We start from the raw sequence: 22,576 nt of genomic DNA on the forward strand, positions 1-22,576 counted from the left end.
AAATTTTTAAAAAAGGAAAATGGACAGATGGATAAAGACTCCTAATTTTCCGATTTCAGCCTTTTTAAATCAAAGGTAAATCTGCTGGAAAATGGCACTTGGCTTCCAGTATTATTACTCATATTCCAAGAAGGGAAAGTAAAATGTAAATTTTGATGAAACTTAAAATTAATTTTGGTTGGACTTTTTCAATTTACTTTTTACTTACAGTTAGGAGATGAGATCACTCTCCTCTTCTGTTTTAAAAATCATTTTCCACAGAACTATCCAAACACATTCAATACTGCTAGATCTAATGATAGAGGTCATAGTGAGTTTGCATCACTGAACAAGGAATAAAGAAACCAAGAGATCAAAGCATGATTTAGGCTGATAGAAAAATTAAAAAAATAAAGCAAGAGAGCTCCCATCCTTGATCCCTTCTAAACCGGATCCACATTTCCAGCAAGTAGAAGGACAAAGGAAAAGGTAACTAAAATGTCCAGGGCAGTAAAAAGTCTGTGAGTCAAGGTTCACATGTATAATCTTTGCTTTTCCGGGTACTGAGGGTATGATACTAAGAGGTCATGCCTCCCAAAATACTGGAGGTAAATACGAAAACACGCCTAAGCACATACTGAAATGGAGACCAGGAAAATCCAAAGATAAGAATAAATTATATGCTGACTCTGCAGCTTAATCATCAACCACTTAATCTTACCCCTAACTAACGCCACATGAAGCATTTTAAAATATTTAGCACCATAGTTTCTTGTAGGCATCCAACAAATAATAACAATAGGGAGAAGGGTTTGGTAACAATCCATCCTCAAAGAGCACAGAAAGTGACTGGAAGCTTTCCATATCACTTAACAGCTACTGAGAAACAATTTATATAAAATCAGAGTCATCCATTTTTATGTGTGTAGTTTGATGGGTTCTGGCAAATGCATACAGTTGGGTAACCACCACCACAATAAAAAAAAACAGAACATTTGCAGCACCCCCATAACGTTCCCTTGTGCTTCTTCGTACAATCTCCTTCCCCCATTCCAGGACCCTGGCAACCACTTTGCTGTTTTCTGTCCCTATAGTCTTGCCTTTTCTAGAATTTCATAAAGTAAAATCAAACTGTACGTAGCCTTTGTGTGTGACTTCTTTCACTCAGTATGATGGGTTTGAGAGTCATGCATGTTGCTACGTGGATGAGGAGTTTGTTCCTTTTTATTGCTGAGTAGTATTCCATTTCTCCATGTCAATTTTCTACTCTTCCTAGAAGCCTTAAGATAAGCCCCATGCTACTATTCTAAATACTATTTATTGACTTTCCTTGATTTTGTCTTTGGCAGAAATGTCAACACAGCTGTGGCCACTTGGCCAGGTACAAAAATAGCACCTGTCAGGAGGGTCAAGCTAGGCAAGCCAACAAGAATTTAAACAAAGAGTTGGAAATGCCTAGCCATACTAAGGAGCAGAAGCCAGCAGATGACAGGCCGCCATCTTGAAGAAATCTCTTGACTGTAAAAGATTAGAACAACATTAAATTAAGGAAAACCGTTTCCCCATTGATCGATCGATCAGTAAGTATTTCCATTTAGGGAACAGTGATATACCAGATGATCTGTAACTTGTCCCACTGTGAGGGTGACATGAGCTATCCCACGGCACTTCAAGATTCAGGGTGTTCTGGTGTAACACAGGAGTGAATCTTCAGATAACTGAAATTTATCTTATTAAGTACTGTAAGTACTAATTAAGTATTAAAAGGTGCTAATTCTATGCCTTCTTAAACAGAGTCTACTGAATATAATCAAGTGTTTACTTGATGACGCAGAGTGATCATTATCAACAGTCTGACTGCATGATAAGCCCTTAAATAGAGTTGTCCTCAGGGATGGCAGACAATTGTCTCCCTATTCCAAATGGTCCCAGAGTATTGTCATTTAAAAATAGAAGTTCTGATCTTCTTCCTATAATGTTAACTAACACTAGTCATACTGTTGCTATGTTCTTGCTTTTAATCTACTACAGGTTGAGTTTCCTTTGTCTAAAATGCTTGAAACCTGAGCACTTTGGAATTCTGGTTTTTTGCTTTTTTGTTTCGTTTTGGTGTTTTGTTTTTTTTTTTTTGAGACAGAGTCTCGTTCTGTCACCCAGGCTAGAGTGCAATGGCGTGATCTCAGCTCACTGCAACCTCTGCCTCCTGGGTTCAAACAATTCTTCTGCCTCAGCCTCCTAGGTAGCTGGGATTACAGGCGCCCGCCACTACGCTTGGCTAATTTTTTGCATTTTTAGTAGAGACGGGGTTTCACCATGTTTGTCAAGCTGGTTCAAACTCCTGACCTCACACCTCGGCCTCCCAAAGTGCTGAGATTACAGGCATGAGCCAGTGCACCTGGCCCAGAATTCTGATTTTTTTTGGCGTTTGGGATATTTGCATTATACTTACTGGTTGAGCATCCCTAATCTGAAAACCCAAAATCCAAAATGTCCCAATGAGCATTTCCTTTGAGCATCCCATCAGCAACCCAAAAATATCCAATTTTAGAGTATTTTGGATTTCAGATTTTCCAATCTGGGATGCTCAACCTGTACTATTTTCTCTTTTTATATAAAAAAATTATAAAATATTTCCTTCATACAGAAAAGCCCAAAGAATAAGTATCCAAGTACTCACCTTCTGATTCAGCAACTGTACACACTTAACATACTTCTTTCAGATCACTTTTCCTCTACTAGTAAAAACAATTTTTTTTTTTTTTACATTATGAAAGTTTAGCTACCTTCCAAGACATCTGGAAAATAGAGAAAAGAAATCACTCTTGGCTGGGTACAGTGGGCCATGCCTGTAATCCCAGCACTTTGGGAGGCCAAGGCGGGTGGATAGCTTAAGCCCAGGAGCTCAAGACCAGCCTGGGCAACATGGCAAAACCCCACCTCTACCAAAAAAAAAAAAGTATATATACATATATATATACACACACACAAAAATTAGCCAGGTGTGTTGACACATACCTGTAGTGTCAGCTACCTGGGAGTGGGCTGGGGGGAGGGTGGAGAGAGAGGCTGAGGTGGAAGGATCACCTGAACATGGGGAGATTGAGGCTGCAGTGAGCACTGATTGCACCACTACACCCCAGCCTGAGTGACAAAGTGAGACCCTGTCTCAAAAAAAAGGAAAAAGAAAAAGAAATCACTCTTAACATAGCACAACCACTCTTTACATTTTGGTAAATTTCTTTCTTTCCTTTATCCCCATGCAACTGGGTTTCCCAGATCTTTGTGCATTATATATATAATGTGGTATGTCACTTTATCACATGTTTCTTACTTTTTTTTTTTTCAGACAGAGTCTCACCCTGTTGCCCAGGCTGGAGTGCAGTGGCACGATCTCAGCTCACTGCAACCTCCGCCTCCTGAGTTCAAACAATTCTCCGGCCTCAGCTTCCCGAGTAGCTGGGATTACAGGCACGCACCACTACACCCAGTTAATTTTTGTATTTTTAGTAGAGACGGGGTTTCACCATGTTGGCCAGGCTGGTCTCCATCTCCTGACCTCAGGTGATCCATCCACCTCGGCCTCCCAAAGTGCTGAGATTATAGGCGTCAGCCACAGTGCCTGGCCCACATGTTTCTTTAGATTGCTACACACCATAATTTTTTAGAGGCCGCATAGCAGAGCAAGTGAATGTACCCATTATTGAACCAATCCTCTCTCATCATTACTCACTTAGGATATTTCCAATTATTTGCTATTGTAAATAGACTCCAGAGAATATCTTTAAGCATACGGTTTAGTCTTTGGACTTTTAATCTACTGAGAAGGCATATCTGAGTATTTCTTGACTTGACTTGTTATCATCAGAGTGAGGCCTAAGAAACTGTTGCATTCATTCATTCATTTATCCATCCATCTATTCATTTATTTGAAACACATTTACCAAGTTCCTTCTTAAGGTTAGAGATCTTTTTTAATGAAATAAATTAAAATGCATGGTTGCTGCACTCAATAAGCTCATGAACTAGCTGTGAAGACAAACTCACTGCACTTGAAACAATCAGACAGCAACAAAGGAACGAGGCAGGATTCACTGATTCACTGCTGAGTGAATGACACATGCAACTCAGGGTCTGGAGGAAGAAAACCTCCTTGCGGTTTACGTAGTCAGAAATGGGCAGCTGAGGAGTCCTTAAGGATAGGCGAGGTTTCTACTTACGTTGGCTTTACTTATCTATTTTACTGCTCTCATATTAACGAAGAGATGGTACTCAAATCTTTCCCCCAATCCAAAGTCAAGTAGAGCAAAAATAACTCTTTGTCTCCTGGCATTACGTGCTGTCCCCATCATTTTTGGTGAAGGAATCAGGATGGTGGGCCACCTTTCCTGTGCTACCAGGGAGCATTCACACATAGGCTGGGCTGCAGAGCCTGCAAACAGCCTCCTCTCCTCAAGCAGCCCAATTTCTCATATCTTAGCAATTGAACCAGACAACTATATCCCCTTTCTTGCTCTGTCAACAAATGCATGAAAAGCCTCTTTTTTTCTTAATGCCTATCAGACTGGAAAAAGTGCCAAAGAAGTATGTCGCCAGTGTCAAGAAAGACGTCCATGGAGAAAGAAAGGGCAACAGTTCACCTATTTTTTTCCCTCTGAAGATCAAAAATGTAAACAGGCAGGCAAAGGCAGGCAAGCAGAAAGGCCTGGGTCAAACTCAAAGGTCCCCACCCCACCCCCAGTCTCTCTGCTCTATGAGGCCCTGTCTTTTTGGGCTATTGCAAGTCCTCCTTGGCATGCCTCCCTCACCGGTGAACTTCTCAGTGTCAGAAATAGGGAGGTGCATCCAGTTGGTAAAAGCACAGAAATAAAGAGGCAATGGGAAAGCCTGAACCCACAGGTTCAACTAGATTCCCACACAAGCACACATTGATCTTCAATTTGAATCAGTGGGGGGAAAGGTCACTTATCTTTAAATGTGAGAGTTGTCTAAAACGAATGTATCTGCTGAAACATGGGATATAGCAATGGGCTAAATAATTACTGATTAATTCACTTAGCAGTCATCTCATTTTCTTCCCATTGTCCATTTTCTTACTCCATTGTCTTCCCCACATTTTCTTCCCCTGAGGAAATAAACACACTGATGAAATAAAGTCTCACAATGCTGATTGGAAAGTCCCTTCTGGCAGGAGCCTCAGCAGTGACCACTAGAGCAAACAGAGCGCCCATGTAATCTGCAAGAAGGTTTTACCTTCCTCTATTCCCTTGCCAGGAGCACCCTGACAAACATTACCTGGCTTCTTTGAAGATAGGTTTTCTGAAGAGGATTCCATTTCCTTCAGGAACTTTCTAGGGGAGGCAGTCAGAGGAGGCAGTCAGAGGACTGAGTAACTGAAATGAGTGTTACTATAAGGAGGACAGGATCATCTTGCCCGGTGGGGAGGCAGGTCCAGAAAGCTTCGGGGGGCAGGGTACTGCTTCAGGGAGTTTTGACAGAATCTGTCATCTTGTCAAAGGTGGGCATTCAAGGAAGTAGAAACAGGGTGAGCAAAGATGTGCTGGGAAGACTCAGGGAATTGCCAATAATTTGGCACAGATGGCCTGCAAAAGAGTTGCTTCCAGACTTTTGGATTTCACAAAGCAGGCCATGAAAGAAAAGTAATGCCCATGGAAGAGTCCAGAAAACAAAGATATTGACTATCATTATCTTCATTTTGTAAAAGAAACAACAGTTTAGTGCACACATTCATCAACAGGCATCACCTTCGAATAAAGGCCACAAATGCCCCCATATCTAACTTGAGGAAACAGTCATGACAGCGTGTCTATGTTTTTTTCTCATTGCTTGAGGACCAGTGGGAACATTGTCATGGGGCCAGCCCTGGTCTGCACATTTGGGCATGATGACTACAGGGCACAGGAAGGGGCCTTCCTCTCCTAAGAGGCCACACAACTTGCCCAAGCCTCACACGGGGGAGACATTAGGAAGCACTCAGGTGGGGTCTGAAGGGAAGCCTGTGTGTCCACCTGCTTCTCATGCTACAAGCCACTTCGCCTCCAGGCCCATGCTGATGGCCTGACAACTGAAGGAGACTGGCTCTTGAGGTCCAAAACTCCACCAGTCATTTAAGTGTCTGCAGGCAGCATGTGATGTATAGTCATCAAGTATTTTAGATAAAAATGTGTTCATTCGATAGGTAAAGCCATTAAAAATTTCATGCATGAAGAATTTGTAACTAGAAGTGAAAAAGTTTTAAGTTATAAGGCAAATGGAAAAGCACAATACAAATTATACATAATAATTAATAATGTAAATAAAGACTGAAAGGAAATGCATCCAAATGTTAACAGCAGTAGCTCTTGGGAGGGGGGATTTTCGATATTTTTTTTTTTTTTTTTTTTTATGTGACGGAGTTTCACTCTGTTGCCCAGGCTGGAGTGCAGTGGTGCAATCTCAGCTCACTGCAACCTCCACCTCCCGGGTTCAAGTGATTCTCCTGCCCCAGCCTCCCAAGCAGCTGGGATTACAGGCACATGCCACCACACTCGGCTAATTTTTTGTATTTTTAGTACAGACAAGGTTTCACCATGTTGCCCAGGCTGGTCTTAAACTCCTGACCACAAGTGATCTGCCCGCCTTGGCCTCCCAAAGTGCTGGGATTACAGGCATAAGCCACCATACCTGGCTTGGAGGGGGAATTTTAAAAATGCTTTTCTATGTCTTATAAATGTACTATAATTTATTTTCATGTTTTCCTTTATTTTCTATATTTTCTACAATACTTTCAAAAACAAAAGGATGAGGCCAGGCACGGTGGCTCATGCCTGTAATCCCAGCACTTTGGGAGGCCAAGGCAGATGGATCACTTGAGGTCAGGAGTTTGAGACCAGCCTGACCAACATGGTGAAACCCTGTCTCTACTAAAAAAATACAAAGTTAGCCGGGCATGGTGGCGCATGCCTGTAATCCCAGCTACTTGGGAGGCTGAGGCTTGAACCCGGGAGGCGGAGGTTGCAGTGAGCCGAGATCATACCATTGCACTCCAGCCTGGACAAAAAGAGTGAAATTCCATCTCAAAAAAAAAAAAAACACAGAGGATAAAATCTTTTAATTTTTAAAAGTTTGAGTCAAAACTAATGTTTTTTAAAAACCTGCATTATGCAATTGTCATAAATTGCCACAATTCACTCTACTAGTGAAAAAACAAAAAAGAATTGTGGCTCATGTTGACATATACTTAATTATTTTTCTTTCTACTTTAGTATATCTATCTCATTAGCATTTTATTTATAGATTTCCCAAATCAAACCAGCAGCTTCATGTCTTTACGTAGTTTCATCCTCACATGATGATGTGAGAGTTTCGATTTGACTTAATTATGTCACTATGCAGAGGAAATTTAGCTAGGTCTGTTGATGAATCAGATGTTCTCTTATATAAAACAACAACAACAACAACTACTACTACAGGTCAGCTAATGATATAGATGGTTTTTAAAGGAAATGAATCGGGTTTCATGGTGTCATGACAGGGTTGCTAAAACTTTGCTCTATAAGATTTTCCCACATTTGGCTACATCTCTTCAACAACTTCACAAATATTCATCTGAATACCTAAAAGTCCTATACTTGGAATAAATCAAAAGGCTTGACTTACTACTCATGAAACCCTGAATCTAATCCCTGGTATAAGTAAGCTGGCCCTCTGACCCACTCCATCTCCCAGTTACCTCACTATGCTACTGAGCACACCTTTTCCTCTCCCAAACTCTACTGCATTTCTTCTAATACTCAATGTTTCATCTATGCCAGGCATTGGATTAGTTTTTTCTATCTCCCATTGACTCAGAAAAGAAAAATCAAAGGCCATATAAGTAATAACAAATGAATCCTGACTTACTATTTCTTTGTAAAAGAAAAAGATAAAAATTAAAAATTCGACTCAGGAAATACAAGAATAGTAAGTAAATATGGCGAGATAATGAAGAATTACAGATAAGAAAGTAGTGATTGAAGAATGAGTTATGCAGAGGCGAAATTCAGCTAGGTCTATTGATACAGGACAGGAAAAGGAAGAAGGTAGGAGGTTTGAAAAGGGGACACTGCAAAAAATGGCAGTGGAAAAAGTACAAGAAAGATACAGAGATAACCCAATACAGATACACAGAAATACATTTGAATTTTACAACTTTTTCATAACTATTATGATAAAATGTTTTTGAAAACTGTAAATTGGTGTTGCATTTTCACAAAGCCGTATTATATAGTTTCTTAGTTTCTAGGGAGAATTTTTAAAATTTATAAATCATGTAAAAGGTTTGTTGAGCAGTCTAGGTAATTTCCAACTTCCAGAGACCAGTGTCCAGTTCATTATAATTTCTCCCTCGAATCAGCACCTCCACTATGGCCCTATGAGCAGTGTGGGACCACTAGTACTCTCCAAGGGTACACTACTTGGTTTGCTCATCTTGGAGCATACAGTTCTTAACACTGTCAGCCAGGAAGTGGGCTCTCAGAAAATGTTTGCTGAAATAAAACTAATGAAATGTAAGCATCTGGCTCTTTGCGAATGATAAAAAGCATCACATTTCCACTAAAAATAAAATTAGCAACAATGTATTTTATAAATTTATTTTCCTAAAGTCTGTATTTAGAATATGATTATTCAAAAAAGTGACTAACTTCTATTGGGGAAATTTTCATTAATAACCAGATTGCAGCTTTTTCCCAACTATAATAAAAAGGCAAAGACCAAAACAAAACAAAACAAAAAAAGGATTGTTCAGTTCTAGATGACGATACCAGGAAATTCTACCTGAGGCAAACCTATCCCACAGCCATCTCCATTCTAACTGTCTCACTCTCTGCAGCCATACTGAACAAACCTATTCCCTCTTTCTTGACAGCCCTCCTCATATCTGGAACTATGTTCTCTTCACCAAGCTAAGCATTACCAGTCCCTCTTCTCTTCCTCATTCATGGCTTCCAGAGCCTTCATTTCTTGATAGCCTTTCTACAGAGACTTATTTCATTGAATATGACAATCAGAATTGATGTGGTCTGGCAATGACCATGGTGGGGTTACCACTCACCATACCCAGAAATCCATACCTCTATTAGGGTTGCTTTGGGATGTCTGCAGCTCAGAACTGTTTGCAAAACATGTATCCTCTCCTGCCCTCCATCTACCTGCCCCTCTACCCCCTCCCCTTGGAACAACTATCATGAGACTCTTAAGAGAAGTCCCTATCAAAACTTCACTATGAAAAATCCAGGGAGAACACTGGGAAATGCCAAGAATTCTCAGTCCCTGGGTACTTTCATAATGGGATGAAGAGGTACACATGAAGATGGCCCCTAACAAAGCCTCCCCGAAGTTTTGGGGACTGCTGTCCTCCTTGACTGACTCCCTCCCATCCCTACCCATGAGGGTAACTGGCTTATATGACTATTTAAGGAAGAATCTGCAAAGCGCAGATGAGCTTTTGCTACAATCCCACAAGTTGATCCCACAATCTAAGCTGTCCAGCAACAGCATAGACCTGAAATAAGCTAATGTGAAATAAGCCCTTAGTGATCACAATGTTCAAGCATGGCAGAGGGCCACTGTCAGGGTCCCTACAGAAGTCTCCAATGGGTAGAGCAGATGGGTTTGAGACCACTAATGACTCTTCTAGTACTTAAGATATGATCATTATACAGCCTCTTCAAGATCCTCTGGTCAAACTTAACCTCATATCCAATAGTCTGATGTTCTGGAGTGAGTGCAGGACTCAAACATTTATTCAACAATCAACCAACTAACCAAACCACATTTACTGAATGTCTCTTGAATGTCAACCATTGTGCCATACAGGTGAAAAAGGAATTCCACTCACATTCTCTGGCCAATGGGATCCTTTATTTTTCTGCTTGATCTTATTAATCTATCACTGAGCAACCTTAGGCTGCTGCTGACAATTAATACTAAATAATTATTTATGATTCCCTATTCCTACCTTTTATTAATTATGGTACTTAATTTCTCAGTTTCAAAATTTCTGTAACATCAATGATTATAAATACATTCTATTTCCTACTAAGATGATGCCTACAATATTGAAAAAAAAAGGGGGGCTCTCAATGATAGAAGGAAAAAATGGCCTTTTCTCCTAAAAACAATTATATTCAAAATAGACAAAACATACTAGGGAGAGAAAAAGGCAAAACATTAAAAAAAAAGAAAAGTAAAAGCTTAGAAGTAGATACAGTAAGATATTTGCAATTGCTATCTGCCCTTGCTCACTACAACTAAAAATAAAATTGGCTTGCGGTTTACTAAATTTGGTTGCAAGTACTTTTCCCCACCAAACCACTCTGCAATCACATCAATCACTAATGAAAATGATTGGGAGGGGGGATGGAAAGGAGGCTGCAGTAAAAATACACTGTATATTTTCTGGAACATATGATGAAACAGAAGGTTTCACTTCTTGTTTCAACCATTTTAGCACCTTCTCCTTTTACTCAATTTCAGGGCATGAAAGAGACTGGGCAGTTGTGCAGAATATGAGGAGAACTCATTTTGAGAGAAGATTAAAACCTGGCCCACTAATAAACTATCTTCAGTTACTGTACACATCAGTCAAACCAAATAATTCACTCTCAGTTTAACTCATTCTGCAGGGCTCTGGAATAATACATCACTCTTCTGATACAGGCACAAGTCCATTAATTACCAAACTGTGCTGCCACAGAGTTATACGGTCTTCTTTCTTCCCCTATAAAGTGTGTTTTAGTTTTCGAGGCAAGAGGAGAAATTCAGAGGGGAAATGAGTAATTTAGGAACCTTTTACAGCTCTCTGGCCTGCACTAAGTAATCCTTTCTTCCCTTTCAGAGTTAATCATCAAAGGTACTGAACACAGTATGGAGGGCCTGGCCACCCATGCCCATTCAGCAACTACAACCTCCATCTAAATTCAGAATTATCATACAAGAAATGACCCATGCAGAAGAGACCAAGAGAAACAACCACACCTAGGCTGTGACAGCACAGAATGTATGTGTGTGTGTGTGTGTGCACACGCACATGGGAAGTATAGGAACCAAATACCTGGGTCCAAATTCTAACCCTGCTTCTTCCTGGGAAGATGATCTTGTGCAAATTAACCTCACAATGCCTCTGCTTTTTGATCTGGAAAATGATCTTAAGGGTATAAGGGTACCTACCTGATAAGGTGTCTATGAGGTTACATGAGCTAATGTAGGTAATGTCCAAATCACAGTAGCTGGTATGTACATATACATACACCCTTGATAGATACCGTATTCATTCAATCCAAATTGCCACTCACTCCAGCACACTGGTATCTCTGGCTGCCAAGAGTTATGCAACAACATACTTAAACACCAAATCATCTAAATCATTTGGGTGGAACCATCGATCCTTAACCAGGCTTGTGAAAGGTTCTCTTGGCTCTGTTTACTTTGGACAGGCATCAAGCGCCTGTTTTCCTCAGAATCTGAAAGTCACTGGGTCAAGGCTGTAGAGGCCCCTTTTCACACAGAGGAATCAGTCAAGGACTGAGATTGCTCTGTGTGGTGGTGGTGGTCACCTGGCCAATTGCATGGGGAGTCACTTCGTGGCTTTGGCAGAGTCTGCCACTGTCTGCTAGAATAAATGTGGAGCCAAAATATGATTTGTCTATTTTGACTTGTGTACATTTTCTGAGTACAAGAGACTATTGATAAGAAGTTTAGGTAAGTGGAGAAAATGTTTGTTGATTCCCCAGAAAGCACAAAATGTTCATTCAGTGAAGAGAGAAGACCATTCGCTCATTATAGTTATGAATTAACGCTACATCTTCTACAGCAGAGGTTCCCAAGAGTGTATTGAAATTGCCTGGGAATTTGTTGAAACACAAATTGCTGGGTCTCAGCCCCATAGTTTCTGATTTCGTAGGTGTGGGGCAAGAGGACACAGTGTTGAGAATCTGCACATCTAATACAATAATCCAGAAAATACTGCTGCTGCTTGTCCAGAGACCACTCTTGGAGACCACTGCTCTATAAGCAAGAGTACGTCACTAACTTAGAAATTTAAATTCAGATCCTAGAACTAGAACACTACCAAGCAAGGGGGGAAATCATTCTTATGAGACAGTCATTGAATGAATGCATGAATCAAAGGGCGGATAAATACCTTCTCTTCCATCATATGCTACATTTCCCATATTTGTTTATACCTGACTTCATACTACGTATAAATAAAGACAGTCTTCAATATCCATTAAGATGACCTTCGATATCCTTCAACCAACCACAGTGGATTCTGAAAGCATACATACATGTGCATGCACACCTCCCCTGTGGTGGTCTGCTCAATGTAACTCAATCTCCACTCTCTCCTTCCTTTTAATAGCAGAACCTCCAGAGTGTCTGCTGGGCAAATGGCTGTCCAGCTGCAGACTGATCTCCTCAGCACCCCCACAGCTAGGTGTGCCCACTAAGTCCCTCTTCCCACAGGCTGATAAGCAGACAAAGTGAGAGGAGGCTGGCCTCAAGCACTGAGTCAGGACCACAGCCTAGAGTAGAAGGTGGCAAAGTTCTTTTGTAAAGAGCCAGACAGTGAATATTTTTGGCTTTGTGGGCCCTATCAGCTCTATCACAATTATTCAACTCTGCCATTGCAGCACAAAAGCAGTCACAGACGGTATGAAAATAAGGAGTATGACTGTGTTCCAATAAAACTTTATTTATGGACATGAAATCTGAGTTGCAAATAATTTTCACATTTTTTCCAACCATTTAAAAATGTAAAAGCTATTCTTAGTATGCGGGCTGTACAAAAACAGGAGACATGCCAAATCTGTCCCAAGGGCAGCAATTTGCCAACCCCTGCCCGATGGGAAGATGATACAAGACAGAAGGAACCCATCCTTAGACAGTTTCGTGGAGGAGACATACTACCCACCCTGAACCACAGTCTACTTCCATTAGTGACAGAGACAGCTTTTATCTTCTTTTAAACAATTGATTTCAGGGTCCCTGTTAATGAAGCTTAGCATGTAATGCTAACTCATGCACCTGCATACACAAAATCACATTTTGGTGTGGCACAGTTTGAGTTTAGTACTGTTCAAAATGAACAAAAAAATAAGGAATGGAAGAGTCCCCTTTATTTTTTTTTAATCCCCGATGTAAGCTTAAATTCCCCATGGTCTCCTCCTAACTTTCTCAGGTAGCAGAACTGACAGGAATAAACACTCATGTTGGTTCCTGCAGCAGGGATTGCCCAATGTCTATTCTCTCTTTATCTCTGCATAACAGAACCCTGGACAAGGTGCCCTGCAGGGGGAATTATACTTCTCGACCTCTCAAAACTTGGTTGAGAGCAGGCACTCTGGGCCTAGGGAGAAAGGAGACCACATTGAAAATGTGCGCGCGCGCGCACACACACACACACACACACACACACACACACACACACACACACACACACACACACACCCCGAGAGATAGAGAGAGAGAGATACTTCCTAATGCTGCCTGGGCCTCACCCAAAACCCATGGTCCATAGGGGACTGACAGGAGATAAAAAGGCAAGGAGGGGTAGCCAACGTAATGGAGGCAGTAGTTATTGGTGGGGCTTTCCAGTAAGCCCTTTTGGCCTTCCTGCCCTTCCTTCTGGAAGCCTAGAAATCAGGAGTGCTAACAAAAGGGGAAGAGAACGGCAGAGACTCCAGCTGGCACAAACATCCTGGACCACTGAAGACAGCAACAGGTGAATTCCAGAATTCTTGACTTAAGCTGCTGTGTCAGGTGTCTGTTACTAGTAGCCAATGCAATTCCAATTCACATAAGCCCCAAATTAGATCCTATTTCCACAACCGAATAAAGGTAGCACCCACATCAACGCAATGCACAGCTCTGAGATGGAGAGAATTCTCAGATATAAAGGAGCAACAATACATGGGGCTAAGATGCGGGTCTCATAGGGTGACTCTGGGAAAGCCAGTTTTTTTGCCTAAGTCCTCTCACCATCAGTTTACCCAAATAACTTCTGACTGGTCCTCTGTAGAAGCAGTCCTATCTTTGATTGCCATTGAGAATTCAATCTGATATGGACATAGACTGGGCTTAATGATGTCGAGCATTTGAATGAATGTCAAGAAAATGAGCTGCTCATTTTGGCTCTCCACTCATGGCTTTAGGCCTTGGACCAGACTTCCCTGACTGAAAGCCAGTCAGTAGGTCAGAACATCCTATGTGCCAGCCACTGTCCTGGGCCCTGGGAACTGCAGTGCACTTGGCTTTGAGTCCCTGCCCTTAAGGAGCTCACAAGCTGATGAGGGGAGAGAGACGCTGAACAAACAAATACATAAAGACAATTTCGATAGAGGAAAGTTTTATGAAAAGACATAACGGGGTAATGCAATAGCAAAATAAGCAGGAAGGTGGGCTCCTAACTCAGCTGACATGGAGAGAGAAAGCCTCCGAACAGATGAGACTTAGATGCTGAGGGGATATTCATAGGAAAACCCAGGGAAATAACTGGAAGTGGGGTTGATGGGAACTCCCTGTACTACTTTTGCAACTTTTCAGTAAGTCTAAAATTATTCTAAAAATTAAATTCATTTTTAATATAACAAATTTTTTAAAATCTAAAGAGAAACACAAGCAGAAGAAACAAGAGCAAAGATCTTGAGACATGAACAACACTGGCCAACTCAGGAGAGGAGGACCGTGAGTGGGTGCAGCACAGGAGCAGAGAGGAAGGCGGGAGGTGGGACCTTCGAGGGGGCGTGGGCAGGAGGTGTTGAGACCATAAGCCTTGGGAAGGTGTCTGGGTTTTCTTTTGTTGGAATGGAGAGCCTTGTCAGCACAGTGGCTTGACATGATTGACATTTTGAAGGATCACTCTTGCTGCTGTGGAGGACAAGCTCTAGGGTGGTGGAGGAAGTAGAGGCAGGGAGGCCCAGGAGGAGGCTGCAGCACTGGGAGATGGGGCTTCAGTCGCAGTCTTCAGCCTCCTTACCAACTGCAGGAAGAATCAGTTTTACCTAGTAAAGTTCATTCTTCCTGGTATACACATAGCCTATTATACTGTAGACTGCATAAAAATGGGGAGTCTAGATTCTCATACTTCACTCCTAGTGCCTGAATAATTTTTTAAAATATTCACCCAAGCCCTGATACCCCTTATAAACAAAACCATAATTACAAAATAAAGTGCTTTGAATTAAAAAGTTGTTTTAGGTTAGATTGTGATAGTTTAAAAATGGCTACTTCATGAGTTTGGTTTTGCTTATAATAGCAAAAAAGCAGAACTTAACAGAATGATGGGGTGATACTGCCCTCCAGGTGGTGAAAATCGGTTCTGGGTGGGGTACGCAATCTCACTCTAAGTGTAAAGCACAGGTTACATATAGGACATCAACAGATGCACAGTTTATCTGTGGTATTAAAATCTCATGAGGAGGGATGGGAATAGGAAAAAAATGTCAAAAAAGGCTCCAGGATATGGGGGTACATAGTGAAAAAAGAGTTGAGAAATGTGAATTTGCATAAACACCCCAAATATAGCATAACCCAGGCAGAACTCCGCTGTCACTCTCTCCCCTCACCCTGTTCTACCTTTCTTTCCAGCCCTTACCACTACCTAATATGACATACTTTTGTTTCTTTGTTGTCTATCTGTGTCCCCCATCTAGAATGTAGGCTCCATGAGGGCAAGGGCTTTGCTTGTGGCTGCACCTCCAGCACTTACAGAAGGGCCTGGCACACGGTAGGCAAGGCTTGTTTTGTGAAGGGAGGCTGTTGGGTGAGATGTCCTCAAAGGTTCCTTCTGCTGCAAAACTCTAAGATTCTCAGATGCCCTCGCAGCATTGTCAGCCACAAAACATCGCTTTAGTTCCATCCCAGGAGGCCATTCCTTGCATACCAAAACCATCTCATCAGAAGGTGGCCCCACTTATGATCTCCACCAGCTGTGTTTTAGGAAGGTCACGATATATTTATCGAAACAGCTCCATAGTCAGAAACTTCAGCATGACAGTACCTCATGCTGCATCAGGTGATCATGAAAAGATTACAGGCTTTCTAAAATTATCAGCAAGATATGGACCTTTATGGTTTGCATTCAGCTTCTAATTGTCAAGAAGGAGGTAGTAAATCATTTGGAAGTTTGTTTTTGGTTTGGTTGGAGAGAAAAGTTCTTGAGCTATCAGGTATAGAACCACAGCATTTTTTGATCTGAAAGAAACCTCAGAAATCATCCATTCCTGCATTAGAATGTAGCTGTGGATCTCAACGTCTAAGTCTGAACTCTGGTTATGTTCTAGTAAGTGACAGTGAACAGATTATTTAAGCACTCTGTAGCTCAGCTTCCTCGTTTGTAAATTGGGAATAATAATAGATGCACCCCATAGATGAATTAATTCATGTAAGGCTGTCGAAACAATAATAATATGTAGCATAATTCAGGCATTCAACAAATATTAGCCATTATCATTATAACCAGCCTTTTGGTTTTTACTTTTTTTAACTTGAAAAATCCTTTAATCTAAAAAAAAAAAAAAAAAAAGTCTACTCAAAAGCCCTGTAGGTAGAGGATGAAAACTACTAGGAAGTCCTACAGAAACCCTAGAGCCCCAAGAACACTCCTAGAAAACCAGTGATTAAGCCCAATGCACACATTTTATTCCCCAAGAAATGGAGGCTACAGGTTGAAGTGACTAGTCAAGGTCACAGAGAACTCCAGTTTCAACTACTGGCCCTCTTGCACTCTACGTTACCAGGTGCCTCCTCATTATTAAGGAAGTACAGAACATGTGCTAATGGGGGCTTTGCTGCTGTCACAGGAATGAGTGTCAGGAGTGACATTCAGAAACTGCATGTGATCTTCACAGAGAATCATGGAGGTCCCCATGGCAAAGTGAAAAGCAGTAAGTCCCTCTGGGGCTTCCCTGGCAGATGGTTATACAGCCTCTGCTTGAATATTTCCAATGAACCCACTGCTTTCCCTGGCAGCCTTTGCTGCTAACTAGCTATAAAAACCAGACTTAGAAGCAGTATATGATTATCCTTTATTCCCCAAGAATCTCACCATTCGCATGGCAGTATGGTGAAGGCTTTGGAGTCAAGCAGGCCTGACTGTGTGATCTTGAGGGGGTTACTTACTCTCCTTAAGGCTCAGTGTCTTCGCCTACAAAATCCAAATAATATATAGTACCTCCTTTGCAGCCTTTCCGAGAGGGTCAAATGAGAAAATACATTCAATTGTGTTTTGTAGTCCCTAGTACTTAGTTGCAGCACAATAAATTGTAATTGCTATTAATTGTCATTATAACCATCTACTCTCTCCATTAAACCATTAGGCTGTATGTTACCTATTCAAAGGAAAGGCAAAGTTCTCAACAGCAGGCTCACTTATTTGGTCCAAGGCAGGAACTTGCTAACTGTCTACCCAAATCAGGCCTTCCTTTCCTCTACAGTAATAGAATTATAGCTAGGCCATGCTGAGGATACATGCACCAGTGCCTTTGCAGTTCCATGTAGCCATGCAATTAAGTTCTCACTAATGCAATGAAAGTGGAAATAAGAAGTTATCACTAATAGCCTAGGCCATACACATTGTATGTGTACTCCTCCATACTCTTTCCCTTTCCCTCTAGAGGAACACAAAGTTTCATCCTCAGGCCCCAGAGAATCCAGCTTCTACCTTATGTGAAAGAGAGACAAACTTCTTGAGCCTTTAGTTCACGTAAGGTTGGGCCTATTTGTTACAACAGCTGAACTTTTTGTCCTAGAGTGACCGCTCCTCGGGATCAGTGACTTAAGCTGAAACATTTACAATACCTGTCAACAAGCTAAATGGTAAGATCATGGCCACAACCTGACAGACAAGTAAAAGGACAGGTGTTAGAAGAATATTAGAAGGATATATTCTTTAAATACCCTTTAAGTCTTGCAGACACACCATGAAAATTAGTCTCCATGCTTTTTGCAACTCTTCTGATATAACATAAAGACACCAGGGGCTTCCTTGGGTGTATAAAATGTCTGATGAAAGGTAAAGCATGAAACTAACTCAAAGCCTTTACATTCCTATGGCTTCAAGAGTCTTTATTTCAGGCAAAATATGTAAGTGAAAAAAGGAGGACTGAATCTGTTTTTAGGAATAATCTAATCTGGTCCTTGGAGCTTAAGACTTCATGGTAGAGGAAACATCTGAATACGATTCAGTGGCTATCAGTTTAAGTTCCTGCGTCATAAACTTAGTGCCATTGCAGATGAGATGCAGAGCCATGGATCATGTCTTCTGGAGGCCCACAATTTAGTGAGGAGAAACAGGAAGATACTGGCATAACAATAATAGAATGCTGCCTGTTGTGCCTGTTATACCAGATAATAACAAAAGCATTATCAGCTCATAGTCATTAAATGTTTAACATGTGCCCCTCACACATCAGCCTTATATGGCAGGTATCCTATTCCTCAGTTTGCACATGGAAAAATCATACCTTAGTAAGTTGCCCAAGGTCACACAGCAGTCCAACCAGAACCTGGGACAACTGACATCAGGGACAGCTCTCTCAGCCACAAGAAGGTGTGGCATACAGTGGGAGAAAGGGAAAAAGAGGTTCCCAACTGGCTGGGCTGTCCTTTTCCATCCTCCGTGACACCAACTTGGAACTGGGGAAGAGAAGGGCACAGGAACAAGTGGCAAAGCACCCCAAAATTCTTAAAGCTCTCTATGCTAGGGGAGGGCATCACAGGAAGCACCCCTTAACCTTCTCAGCCTTGCCAAGCAGCTCAGGAATTGAGAATACAAGTACAGAAGACTTGGCAACCCAAATTAAAGCTTTAGGTTCTTAAGGAACCTTGTAATGAAAAGGGGTCATCCCTAACCAAACAAGCAGGTTCCCCTATTCTTTGCGGCCAAGGAGAAATCATTTAATTGCTTTTCTCCCCTTCAAGTCCCAATTTCCCTGCTTGAAATGCTTATTAACTCCTCCATGGGGAGTTACAACATATGCGTCCCAAGCCCTCTGGGATGTCGTAGGGACAGCAACCTCCTGTTTAAAGAGTACCGTGGTCACTTTAGGAGAAAATTTTTATCTCTGTACTAAACATCAAAATCCTTTTGGACTCTTCCTATTTCTGATAAAATGCATCCATAGTAGATTGGATTACTGTTCACTCACAGCTCTTCCTCAAAAGAAACATACTTCCTTGACCTAATAATTCTGGCCTTGGCCATATGACTTAATTTGGCAAAAGGAATGTTATGTGCATGATGTGAATAGAGGCCTTAAATAAGCTTCTGTGGTTTGGCTTGGCACTTGAGCTCTAGTAGTCCACCATGAGAAAACCATGTCCCTACTAGCTACTGCCCCTTCAGCCTGGTTCCCAGAAGGAACATCTGTGACCAGATGTGAGCCCAACCCACAGCAGATTAGCTGACCAGCAGCCTAACACAGAGCCACCCAGCTGAACCCAGCCTCAATCAGCCAAACCACAGTCCCCCTGCAGACCAGATAGCATTAATGCTTATTGTCTAAAGCTACTGAGTTTTGGGATAGTTTGTGATGCTGCATTATTGTAGCAGCAGCTGATCATCATTTTAATTTAGGAAAGGCTAAATTACAGGTACGAATATACGTATCTTGGCATATCTCACACTCTGATTTTTCTCTTGAACTTCATCGACTGCATGGGCATCCTGTCACTCAAAGCACACTACTTTTAATTACTTGAACAAAGATGCTGACAGGTTAAAATACAGACAACAGGTCCAGATGTCCTCGGTAAAACAAATGGCTTATTCTGACAGTAAAATGTTTCCACTAACATCTCTCCATAACATGCAGATGTGAAAGAAAAAAACTGTTCATGGAATTCATAAAATACTACCTTTCAGAATTAAAGAAATGGCACTGTGATGGTGAAATAGTATCTTCAGAGGTGGAATCTATACAATCTCCCTCAGTACTTTTTCTCAAATAAAATACATGTTACGTTACTGCTTTCAAGACCATTCTCCTCCCCTGCCCCCATTTCTGGCAGTCTCATAACCACTAAAATCTATGCAGATTTCACAAAGCTACTGAAGAAATTTTTAAAAAAAAATCTATAGGCTCTCAGTTTGAAAAATGTACCAAACATTATTTTTAATACAACACACTTGGCCCGGCATGTGGCTCACATCTGTAATCCCAGCACTTTGGGAGGCCTAGGCGGAAGGATCACTTTAGCCCAGGAGTTTGAGACCAGCCTGGGCAACACAGGGAGACCCCATCTCTACAAAAAATATAAAAATCAGTCAGGTGTGGTGGTGCGCACCTGTAGTCCCAGATACTCAGGAGGCTGAGGAGGGAGGATTGCTTGAGCCTGAGAGGCGGAGGCTGCAGTGAGCCAAGATGGTGCCACTGCACTCCAGCCTGGGTGACAGAGTGACACTCTGTCTCAAAAGAAAAAAACAAAAACAAAACAAAAACAGCAACCTTATTTTTCACTCCCACTTCCAAATAGCAAACACTAAATAAATTACATTAGTCAAGTGAGTTACATTAGCCAAAAATTTTTATTTCAATACAGAACACAAAAAATAAATAGAGCTTTTAGAATTAAAAAACAAGCAAACTAGATTTAAAGAGAACTAGAGTGCCAGTTAGGGCTTCTCAGGTCCCTAGGGGGCTTTGAAGGTGGTAATGGGGTTTTGAGCTATTTGAATGTTATAAAAAAGCAGAATGGAAACTGACCATAACGAAGTCACACAACATTCCACATCATCCTTTGGGGCTGGAATTAGGTTCCCTCTGTGTGGTGACATTGGCTGACACAAGGCTACACATGCAGGTCCCAGCTCCCTCTCCTATCCCACCCCCACCACTCTCCTCCTCAAACACACCAGATACTCCGATCTCAGGCCCTTGCAGCCTCTGCCTGGAACATTCTTCCCCTAGACGCCCCAATGGCTCATTCACTCCCCTTCATCGAGCTTCACTGAACTTCATTCAGACCCCTTCTGAAATGTTTCCCTCTCAAAGAGGCCGTCCCAGACCACTTTATCTCAAACAGGCCTTTCAACCTCTCTCTCCTGACTCGCTGTCTTTTTCTTCACAAGGTTATGACTGTTTGAAATTAGCTCATGTATTGTGTTTTGTCTGCTTCTTCCATGAGCATGAGGCTTTAACTGTGTAGTTCACTACTATGTCCCCAGCTCCTAGACAGTGCCTGCATAGTTGGCACTCAATAAATAGTTACTAAACACATAAATTGGGTGTTTGAGATGTTGCTGCATGAAAAATAAAAAAAAAGCATTTAATTACTTATTAAATCAGCCTGTTTTGTTAGACAAAATCTTTCAAGAAATAGAGCCCATGAGAAGGGAGAAGGAAAATTAACAAAAGAGGCCCTTGGTTACATATATATATAAAAAAAAGTTGGAAACCATTTTCTTACTCAACTACTGCTAAGTCAAATAAGCCTGGACCAGCTGCTTAACTGTATCAGGGCAATATATTCTATAAGACTAAAAATGGTTTCAAGTGATGTTGACAAAGATTGTTTAGGAATAAAGTATTTTAAATATTCTCTGCAATAAGTAAACAACTCAACTATTGCTATGCAAGCTTCTAAAACAAGGCCCAGTCTGGGGTTTTCCTGAGAAGCTTCCAGTGTTTAAGTCTGTAACATTTCAAGGACTATTATTAAAGAGATGCACAGCCCCTTAAAGAGGAAGGCATGGCATTTTGTGAGTCCTATAGTCATGTTCTTGGATTTCTTCATAAAAGCCCTACAAATCTTTCGAATGATTCACCACAAACCTTTACAAACCACACATATAAAATCATCTTTTGTTTTTTCCATTGCTTGGTTGTTGCAACATGTAATAATTATGTTTTCTGCTTATATAGATTAACAAACCTCTCTAGACTCTTGAAATGCCTTCTTTCCGAAATAGAAAATTATATTTATCAAACATGGAAGTATTTTTCTAATCACATGATCTAATGTCTCAAAAACTTAAATCTGGATAAACAATACTAAATTAAGGCTGCTATATTTTCAAACAGCAAGAATTTGTGTGTGGAATGTTTTAACAGCTCATGAATTCCTACGACCACTCAGTATGACTTATACAAACACAAACCAAAACTCCACCAGGGAAATCAAATTTCACCTAATATCTCCAAGTTAAAATATTTAACAAAAAGCAGAAATGTATATGGTTATTTTGATTGTTTTTCTCCCATCATATTATGGAAATATGAAGAGGACAGGAGACTTTGAGGAGTATGTGGCATAGGGAGCATCACCATGGATGCAAAAAAAAGGTAAATCCTATCAGTGTTATAACATGTGTGGGGGCTTCCTGATCTCCAGACCCTTCGTAGTCATGTTTCTACTTAATCCTCATAACAACACTGGGAGATAAATACTATTCCCATCCTCATTGCACAGAAGCTGAGGGCTACAGGAATTAAATAAGTTGGCCAAGGTCACGTAGCCTGTGGGATTCCAGTGGCATGCGTAACCGCTTCACAGTAAAACCTCCACCCCAGCCTCCTGCAAAAGACAAGGAAGGGAAATGATCAGACAGCTTTCTTTT

At 41.2% G+C, this 22,576-nt stretch overlaps 1 protein-coding gene and 1 long non-coding RNA gene across 2 annotated transcripts in view; both read right to left on the bottom strand.

The window, feature by feature from the left end:
* JAZF1 (JAZF zinc finger 1) overlaps positions 1-22,576 on the bottom strand; it is a 356,426-nt gene that overhangs the window by 320,247 nt on the left and 13,603 nt on the right. The window lies entirely within an intron of this gene.
* The window catches only part of LOC129523638 (uncharacterized), an 80,341-nt gene that overhangs the window by 45,251 nt on the left and 12,514 nt on the right, over positions 1-22,576 (bottom strand). The window contains exon 3 of the long non-coding RNA XR_010134630.1: positions 1-22,533. This exon is cut by the window's left edge and continues 45,251 nt beyond it. This is a non-coding gene — a long non-coding RNA (uncharacterized lncRNA). The remainder of the gene's footprint in view (positions 22,534-22,576) is intronic.

Source organism: Gorilla gorilla, chromosome 6 (genome assembly GCF_029281585.2).
Source record: "Gorilla gorilla gorilla isolate KB3781 chromosome 6, NHGRI_mGorGor1-v2.1_pri, whole genome shotgun sequence".
NCBI lineage: Eukaryota > Metazoa > Chordata > Mammalia > Primates > Hominidae > Gorilla > Gorilla gorilla.